This window comes from Scyliorhinus torazame, chromosome X (genome assembly GCF_047496885.1).
Source record: "Scyliorhinus torazame isolate Kashiwa2021f chromosome X, sScyTor2.1, whole genome shotgun sequence".
Lineage (NCBI taxonomy): Eukaryota > Metazoa > Chordata > Chondrichthyes > Carcharhiniformes > Scyliorhinidae > Scyliorhinus > Scyliorhinus torazame.
The window spans coordinates 23,457,621-23,467,943 of NC_092738.1; positions in this window are offsets into that span (position 1 = coordinate 23,457,621).

Consider the following 10,323-nt stretch of genomic DNA (forward strand, 5'->3'; position numbering starts at 1 on the left):
GAATTTTACAATCTAGATGTGGCCGGATTGGGAGGCAAGGTATGTCAGTGAAGAGGGATGGGGTGATGCCTTGTGGCAGAGGAGATTTAGATGAACTCAAGTTTACAGAGTTTGAAGGGAGTTCCCACCCTTAATTGTGTTCTCACCCTATGCGTTGACACAATGACAAGTTGTTGTCTGCAAATTATCAGATACTTTGACCAGATTATTATTAAAACCTTTTACCCAGATGCCCTTATTTGCGAGATGAACAGGTTGACGATTCAACCCAAAGTTAATCACAAACACGATGATCAGTTATTCTCCCAAACATGGGGCGGGATTCTCTGATCCTGAGGCTAAGTGTTGACAACGTCGTAAACGCCGTCGTGTCTCCCGACGGCGTCAACATGGCCTCAGGAGCAGCGACCCACGCCGCTCCAGCTGCCGATCCCGGCGTCAGATGGGCGCCCCGGGTCTGCGCATGCGCAGTGGGACCGGCGCCATTTCGGCGCATGCGCAGCGGCGCGCTTCTCCGCGCCGTCCCCGACGTAACATGGCGTAGGGCTACAGAGGCCGGCGTGGAACAAAGGAGGCCCCCAGCCTGAGAGGCCGGCCCACCGATCTGTGGGCCCCGATCGCGGGCCAGGCCACAGCGAAGGCCCCCCCCCACTCAGGGGTCGGACCCCCCCCCCTCCCCTCCCACAGGCCGCCCCCGGATCCTTCCATGCTGAGGTCCCCGCCGGGTAAGACCAGGTTAGAACGCCGCCGGCGGGTCTCAGGTTTTTTTGTACGGCATGCTGGGCGGAGAATCGGCGGGACGACCCCCGTAGAGCGGCCCCTGACCAGCGCCGCGCTGACCACACCGGCGCCAATGATGCCAATTCTCCGCTCTCTGGAGAATCGCGTCCCAGCATCGGGGCGGCATGCCCCGGTCGCGGCGATTCTGCGGCCCGGCCCCCGGGGTGAGAGAATCCCGCCCATGATCTGCCCAAGATTTGAATGCGACCCATACTGATGAACGTGACCAAGCTGCGGGTCCAATCCTCTGAGCATCAGTCATCTCAAGGCCCTCGTCTGCGAAGATGGTTCTCGCACGCCCCTTCCGCCCGCCGCTGGTTCACCGTCGAGTCTTCTCTGTTGTCTCCATGTCAGGTCTTCGCTGAGGAGAGTCTCTGGGTGTCCCTTCATAGCCCCCTCTTCACGCCCTTCCAGAAGTTTCTCTGGCCCTCAGCCAACGAGGTAACTGGGCGGGGGTCGCAACACCCAATAGAGTTGCCGATTGCAACTTTGCAGGACATCAGGATTCTCTCTCCATGGCCCCCTCCCCCCTTACAGGGGTCCATCCTCAGGTGCATGGTCCGCATGTAACCTTTACCCTTATAAGGGGTATTTCCCACGTGGGAAATCAAGGTGCCAGAAAGTCTGGCTTCATCTGGGCAATCCACAACGATCGATCTATCTGAATAGGGCTTATTATCTCCAATCATCTATCTACAGGACAGGCTTAGACTTGCCCCGACTGACTGTCTCTGTCCAGCCTATTCGCACTTGGCTGTTTGAATTCCCAGCAGACTTGTCTGTGGACTGTGGTTCAATTTATAATGTCCAATTCTGAATTTAAAGCATCCAATTCTGTGTCGGGCCTACGATTCAGGCTGTTGACCATTTTACCACAAAGTGAACTGAGGATCAGACTGCAAGAATGCAGGAACATCCAGCACATTTAGAAAGTAGCTAAGTGACATTATATTCTTATGTAACACTGACAACAATTCTTCAAAGAGTCAACGATTGATTGCAAAAACATGGAGGGTCATTGTTACTTTTTGAATGCTATTTTTAATGGATACCAGAAATGAAAATATGGTGGTGTTTTTAGAAGATTTTGTTTATTCGAACACTAATACTCAGCCTTGCATTACAGACATGAATGGGGTTAATTTAAACCTCACTGATTGCTCCCCTCACTACCTGCCTGTAAACAGAAAGATGTTTTGATTTGTTTCCCTCTATATAAGCAGTGGCGTATTTCACAACCCCTCCATTGTGGAGTGAACCAATTTCTAGTCATAGCCCCACAGCAAACTCGTGATCGGATGAACTCAAAGGGTTAGTTTATTTGCACACATTCAAAACACAGGAGGATGGTCACCTTGTAGCCTTCTTTTCATTCATGAAGTAAGACTGATAAAGAACGATTTACAGGGAAAATCGCACAGAAACAATAATTATTGTTTCATGTGGGACCAGGGTTCAGCCCAATGAGGTATTCCTTCATGGAGGTCAACAGGCTGAAAAGCGACACTGTATAATTCACTTTTTGGGTAGAGTTCACCTCACACAATGAGATAGGTATGCAGAGATGAATCCATCTTGGAGGCATTGATACTGAAGGCCCAATGTGGATGGGGCCAGGTGCTGAATCTGAGCAGAGCCGCCTTTTTCTGTTGCTGCTTGTAGCTGGTAAAATGGCAGACTGCGAGCTTGCTGTGCAGCAAAGCAATATCCATGTCACATGACTCCCACCACTTCACAATGTCTTTGACAAGGGATGTGTATCCCTTGTCTGGTTCCCCGCGATGGTTAAATGCCTCAACCATTACGAATTGAAAGGAAGGTGCTGGCGCACTGTGTCTAACAGACGAATAGTCGTCAGATGGCCAACATGGGTTCTGAAATGCAGATGGCCTTTGTATAGCTCTCTTTGAATTTGGTCTATGCTGCCACACGGTGTTGTTAGTGAACTTTAACCCAGTAAATGGGGGGGAGGGGGAGGCCTCGGGGGAAGTCAATGCAGTTCCAAAAATAAGTAGCAGGGCAGAGAGTAAAGAAACAGTCAGGATCCCAACTTCAGGAACTGCAGCTAAAGGCAAAACTATAATGTGATTGCTATTAGGGATGGCTGCAGGATGGTGGGGACTGGGAATTAAATATAGCTGGTGATAAAGTTTACAGGAGGGACAGGGAAGACGGCAGAGGGGTTGGAGTTGCCTCACTGATTAGAAATACTATCACCTCAATGGTGAGGGGGGTTTAATGAGGGGAAAGCATCCAGTGGCGACCATGTGGGAGGAACTGAGGAACAGAAAAGGATCTAAAACAGTAATGGGTGTTGTGTATCAACCCCTGGTAACAGTTCTGAGGTGGTAGATTGTATAAATACAGAAATTAGCAAAGGCAGAGTGGTATTGATGGGGGATTGTAATTTATATATAGATTGAGAGAGGCAGACAAACACCTGTCAGAAAGGTATTGAAATTCTGGAATGTGCCCGGGATAGTTTCCTGTAGCAATATGTTCCAGATGTAAGGAGGGGGCAGGCAATATTAGATTTAGTTAAGAGTAATGAGCCAAATTTAATAACAGCCCGACTGTGCGTGAACATTTACCAAATAGTGATCACAACGTGACTGAATTCAGTGTAGTTTGAAAGTGAAAAGCACGATTCTGATGCCATGGATGTCATTTTAGACTTGGGTAAGGCTGGCTTTAGCGGGATGAGACTGAGACTATCCACGGTGAACTGGGAACATCTGTAAATGGATTAAACGAGTGAAGATCAGTGGAGAATGTTTAAAGACACATTTTTTTCCCCCATTTTTTTTAATTCTCCTCCATTTTCACATTTTGTCCCACATTTACATCCATCACCAATAAACAATAATCAGCAAGATATGTCAGTCCCCATAATAACAACGATCCCATCTACCCACCAACCCCCGAACCTCAACCCGCATGTTTCCATAAACAAATGACAAAAATAAATCCGGGATTACCCGTAGTCACCCTTAATCTTACACAGCTCCCCCCCCCCCCACCTCCCCCCCCCCCCCCACCACCAGTTGAGAGAGGAAGGAAAGGCTGCTGCACAAGGTACTGCCAGCTGCTGAGGAATGGGTAACCCTCGCACTTTTGGTGCCTGTAGGGGAGTGGGGGAGGAGGGGAGTGATGTGTTGGGTGTTCTGGGTCACATACAGGTCACCAACACTTGAAGTAGTGCAACACTATTTTATTAAAAGGTGAACTATTTAAACATACTTGAACTGTGGGTAAATACGACACCAGCTTTAACTAAAGACCTTTGCCTTGTCCTAACCAGTCGATGCACTCAGCACATGGTGAATGTCTGTGTTGCAGGCTGTGAGCTCTGTGCTCCTAGCTAGCTGCTACTCGAATGAGCGGGAACTCTGCTGCCCCCTGTCTTTATAGTGCGTGTGCTCTCACTGGTGATTGGCTGCGGTGTTGTGTATGTTGATTGGTCCCACTGTGTGTCCATCAGTGTGTGTCTGTACCATGATATACTGATGTATATTATGACAGGGAGGAAAGAATCAACAACAAGGGTTTGCAGGTCCTTTTTTAAGTAATGCGCCCAAGAGCTGGTACATTATTGCTTTCTGTGAGATCTGCGGTGAGGGAGGGAGGGAGTGGAGCCTGGTACAACGTGCTTCATTGCAGATCACATGATTCACAATACTTTGATCTTAAGTCCCTCATAATGGAAGCCATTGTTTGATCATTACGGGTATTCTGTTAACATTAAGCTGTCTGAGCATTGCAACCAAACAGCTTCGGAGCCTCTTAGTCGACTGTTAGCCACGACGCGTGCTCAGGCGCGTACCTTGTGCTGAGGCGCAGTGCCAGCGTGTGGTCTGACTGAGACTCCTGCTTATGTGAGCACGTCACCGACTGAGGCTGAGAACGCGGCAACTTGCTTTCCCTGGGATTGGAAAGGCCGTTCCATGGCAGCCTGATTCGAACCAAAGGCGCCACTCGACACTCATCGTGAGCGCGCAGTAGAGAGGTACAGGCAGCAACGCTTGTACCAGTGGCCCAGAGCTGGGATCGAACCTGGGACCTCGGCGCCGTGAGGCAACAGTGCTAACCACTGCGTCACCATGCTGCCCAGCTGTCCTTTACTTTTGTCATGATCAGAAGGCATGAAGGGAAATATATATATGTCTGTATCATCTTGGCTACTTTATAAAATAATTATTATTTTGTTAAAATGGATAGAGAAAGGGCAGCACAGTGGCGTAGTGGTTAGCACTGCTGCCTCAGGGCACCGAGGTCCCAGGTTCGATCCTGGCTCTGGGTCACTGTCCGTGTGGAGTTTGCACATTCTCCCCGTGTCTGCGTGGGTTTCGCCCCCACAACCCAAAGATGTGCAGGGTAGGTGGATTGGCCACGCTAAATTGCCCCTTCATTGGAATATTTTTTTTTTAAATGGATGAAAGACATCAAACCCTTGGAATGTGATACTCCTTGCATTTGTAAACATTCCAACGCCAACACAAAGGACTAGTCAACACGATGTCTGCACCAGACAGTTATGACTCCTCATCTCTAACATTGTTCTGCAGTTACCTGCTCAATTATAACAATCTTTATTAGTGTCACAAGTAGGTTTACATTAACACTGCAATGAAGTTACTGTGAAAAGCCCCTAGTCGCCACATCCGGCGCCTGTTCGGGTCACAGAGGGAGAATTCAGAATGTCCAATTCACCCAACAGCACGTCTTTCGGGACTTGTGGGAGGAAACCGGAGCACCCGGAGGAAACCCACGCAGACACGGGGAGAAGGTGCAGACTCCGCACAGACAGTGACCCAAGCCGGGAATCGAACCTGGGACCCTGATGCTGTGAAGCAACTGTGCTAACCACTGTGCTGCCGTGCCAACCGAAGGACAGGTAATAAGTGGAGGAATCAGGGCTTTTTAAATTAAACTCCCTCCTGCCCAGAACACTATGCATTTTCCAAACTGCATGCTTGCTGCCCGGAAAGTATCGTGCACGGATCTTGGGCAATGGTTTTTTTTGAATCAACAAGATCGGGCAATGGATTTTTTCTCTTCTGCTTTGATTTTCGCCCTTCGTTTGCAGAAGCAAGTGGGTTTATTTTGCAATACAGACCTACGGGCTCTGGAAGTCCATTGTCACCGGTGGCCATTCTTTGTCTCTGAGCCTCGCTGCCTATAGCAGCTCTGACAACCAAGTCCACTGCTCTTCTCAGCCAATATCCAAGGACATTCCATTAGAATTCACTGGATGATGATTGGGTGCTCCTGAAGTGTATCTATTTTCTCTCTGCTCATTGGTGGTCATGCCTCCAGTTGCCAGGGCCCCCAAGCTCAGGAATTCTTCCCCCTGAACCAGGCATTGTCAAACTCAGGGGCGCGACCCGCGGGTGGGTCGCATGCGGGTGTCGGGATGGTCGCGGAGCCGTCCGTTGCGGCGCTCCCAATTGCGCAAATCCCCGCGCAACAGCCGCAGCAGCCGTTTTAACTATGCCGGCTGCAAGCGGCCTTCAAAAAGGCCGCGACAATATTTTAAAAATTCGGCCGCACTGCGCATGCGCACCGATGATCGGGCACGCATGGGCTGTGTGCCTGCATTTTTTTTAGACGGTCGCAGCCTTTTTTGTTTGCAAGTTCGGGGGGGGCCAAAGGGATAAAGGGACAAAGGAATCATTGGGGCCAAAGGGACCCAAAACCATTTCCTCCATTTTTGTCAGCAACAAACAAGGTAAGAGAAAATGGTGGGTCGCTCAGGTCGGCCGGCGTGGGTCGCGAAGGTCGGCCGGCGTGGGTCGCGAAGGTCGGCTGGCGTGGGTCGCGAAGGTCGGCCGGCGTGGGTCGCGAAGGTCGGCTGGCGTGGGTCGCGAAGGTCGGCCGGCGTGGGTCGCGAAGGTCGGCCGGCGCGGGGCGCGAAGGTCGGCCGGCGTGGGTCGCGAAGGTCGGCTGGCGTGGGTCGCGAAGGTCGGCCGGCGTGGGTCGCGAAGGTCGGCTGGCGTGGGTCGCGAAGGTCGGCCGGCGTGGGTCGCGAAGGTCGGCTGGCGTGGGTCGCGAATGTCGGCCGGGTTGGATCCCGAAGGTCGGCCGGCGTGGGTCGCGAAGGTCGGCTGGCGTGGGTCGCGAAGGTCGGCCGGCGTGGGTCGCGAAGGTCGGCTGGCGTGGGTCGCGAAGGTCGGCCGGCGTGGGTCGCGAAGGTCGGCCGGCGCGGGGCGCGAAGGTCGGCCGGCGTGGGTCGCGAAGGTCGGCTGGCGTGGGTCGCGAAGGTCGGCCGGCGTGGGTCGCGAAGGTCGGCTGGCGTGGGTCGCGAAGGTCGGCCGGCGTGGGTCGCGAAGGTCGGCCGGCGCGGGGCGCGAAGGTCGGCCACGTTGGGTCCCGAAGGTCGGCCGGCGTGGGTCGCGAAGGTCGGCCACGTTGGGTCGCGAAGGTCGGCCGGCGTGGGTCGCGAAGGTCGGCTGGCGTGGGTCGCGAAGGTCGGCCGGCGTGGGTCGCGAAGGTCGGCTGGCGTGGGTCGCGAAGGTCGGCCGGCGTGGGTCGCGAAGGTCGGCCGGCGCGGGGCGCGAAGGTCGGCCACGTTGGGTCCCGAAGGTTGGCCGGTTGGTAAAAATGGGTCCCCGGAAAAAAAGTTTGAAAAACACTGCCCTAAACTTCACTTTCCTCTGTTAAGGCGCTCCTTAAAAACTAGCCTGTGACCAAGCTTTTTGATAGCATGCCCTAATATATCCTAATATTGACCAAATATGGCCTTCTATGTGGAATGTAGATTGATAATCACTCTGCTGAAGGGACGTTTTACTACATTAAAGGCGCTATATAAATGCACAGTGTTTTGTTGCCGCACTGTTGGAGTCAGGTGGCATGGTCCTTTCCTGGCTAATTCCAGTGGTTGTTTTTCACAAGTGAGCTCGGAGGCACTTCGACAGCACAAGGCAGCACACCTGATTCCGTCAGCAGTTGGCGTTTGCACACGCGCGCTTGCAGCAGGCCGAGCCAGCGGCCCGGCGCTGGGAACGGGCGCACTGACACGCGCGGGTTCGCAGCTTGGGCCTCTGTGCAGCCGAAGAGCAGCTGATGATTCTCAATGGCTGACTGCATGAGTTAAAGGAAGACGTGAAGCCTGGCGAGAGGCAAGGATCAAATTTGAACCATGTGTTTTTCAAATTTGGCTCGACTCGATCTCAGGCAACTTCAGCAGACAAAGGAAACTGGACCAAAAAATATCTCCCAACAGGCAGGGGGGTGTCCCACTCCAGGATCTTGGGCCAAAGACTGACATTCGACAGAAGTCTACCGCATGTTTCGAGGGGATATATAAATGTCAGCGTGATTCCTCTGATCGGTCGGCGAATGAGAGCGAATTAGAACTAATCAGATTCAATTTTTAAAATCAGCAATTTGGGGCAGCACGGTGGCGCAGTGGTTAGCACTGCTGCCTCACGGCGCCAAGGTCCCGGGTTCGATCCCGGCTCTGGGTCACTGTCCGTGTGGAGTTTGCACATTCTCCCCGTGTCTGCGTGGGTTTCGCCCCCCACAACCCAGACCTCCATCCAGCAGCTCTTGCAAGAAGTGGACATCTGAAGAGGACAGCGTTTGGATCAACTCCAACACTCCCTGCAGTCAAGATAATTGGCTCGCGATCACTCGGCCCGCACATGAAGAAAGGTTGACCACGTGGACGAGGTGACTGGCTCCAGTGGAACTGCTCCAACACCTTCAGGCCATGACTAATAAACCAGCTGTATTGTTCAGATTTTATAAGGATTATAAGCGGAAGAAAGGCTTGCGGCCTTCGCAATCATTGGACGAATCAAAGCGTTTTGCAGCCAATGAAGCACCTTTGAAGTGCAGTCACTGTTGTGATGTCGGATAGATTACACAGCAAGCAACCAGGTCATCTCTTTTTGTCATGGTGATTGAGGGATTAATATTGACCTGGACACTGGGGTCAGCTCTCCCTGCTCTTCAATATAGATCGATGGGATCTTTTATACCCACCTGAGGGGCCACACTCAGCCTTGGTTTAATGATTCACGCAAAGAATGCAGAGCGCGATTTAGCAGCTACACTGCGCCCGAAAAGCAGCTCGCCGCGGCGCAACCTGGCCGATAGAAGCTGGGAGACCCCGCTCCCAGGATCTACCCGGCTCGCAACGCCATCGCGCGAGATCTAACGCGATCTCGCGAGACGTTGCAATGTAAATCCCGCCCATTGTGGGCGGGATCACTTTTTAGCAAATCTGTCTCACTTTAGAGTGAAAGAGTTGGGAGTTTTTTTTAAATAAATTTAGACTACCCAATTCTTTTTTTTCCCAATTAAGGGGCAATTCAGCGTAGCCCAATCCACCTACCCTGCACATCTTTGGGTTGTGGGGGTGAGACCCACGCAGACACGGGGAGAATGTGCAAACTCCACACGGACAGTGACCCAGAGCCGGGAGTGAACCTGGGACCTCGGCGCCGTGAGGCAGCAGTGCTAACCACTGCACCTTCGTGTTCTGCCCTTGCTAGTCTCACTTTAATATGCAGTTTCCCGAGCTACTAGAGGCGTTGGGATCTATTCCCTTTGCCTCGGAGATCTTGGGCGAGCGCTGTTCAGTACTGGTCTCCACAAATGGGGACGAGACAGAACGGCCATCGTTGGGGTCTCCCAGGGGATTGGAGGCTTCCAAGTGCATGCCCTTTGAGCAGGGTGGCGCTCTGGAACAGCTAGTGCCACCTGGACACCCTGGCACTGCCACCTGGGCACCATGGCCCTGGGCACCATGGCAGTGCCATCCGGGTGGGTGGCACTGCCATGGTGCCTAGGTCGCACTGCCAGGCTGGCTGGGGCACTGCACAGGGGGCACTGCCAGGTTGGCTGGGGCACTGCCAAAGTGCCCAGGTGGCACTGCCAGGCTGGCTGGGGCACTGCCCAGGTGGCACTGACAGGCTGGCTGGGGCACTGCCCAGGGGGCACTGCCAGTTTGGCTGGGACACTGCCAAGGTGCCCAGGTGGCACTGCCAGGCTGGCTGGGGCACTGCCAGGGTGCCAAGCTGGCAGTGCCAAGGTGCCAAAGTGGCATTTTGTCCACGCTGGGGATCAGACCTGGGGGTACCCTGACCATAATGAGGTGGGGTGTGGGGGGCTCGAGGACCCCCCAACAGGTGAGTTGGGGCATTGGGGGAATCTGGGGCTTGTGTTGGGGATGGAGACAGCCCAATCTCTTCCTGCATCAAGGAGTGGAGGGAGTTGGAGCTCCCCAACACAGGAAATGACACTAAGTCACTCACTTAACATTCCCCATTGAGGCCCGGAAATACCCCAGTGCCGTTAGATAGTCGGGTGATTTCCGGCACTACGAGCACCGGGAATGACCCTTCTAATCCCGTCCAGAACCAACTCTTTTTTTTTGGGGGGGGGGGTCAGATCGCGCCCGTAGTCACTGTTGTAGGAAACATGGCAAAGGGGAAAGAGGAGGCAATCGGGATTCAAATCGATAACTCCAACCTTGGAGCGAACATCGGAAAAAGCTGCACTCAAGATTGCCAGGAATCGACAGTCACAGTTTGC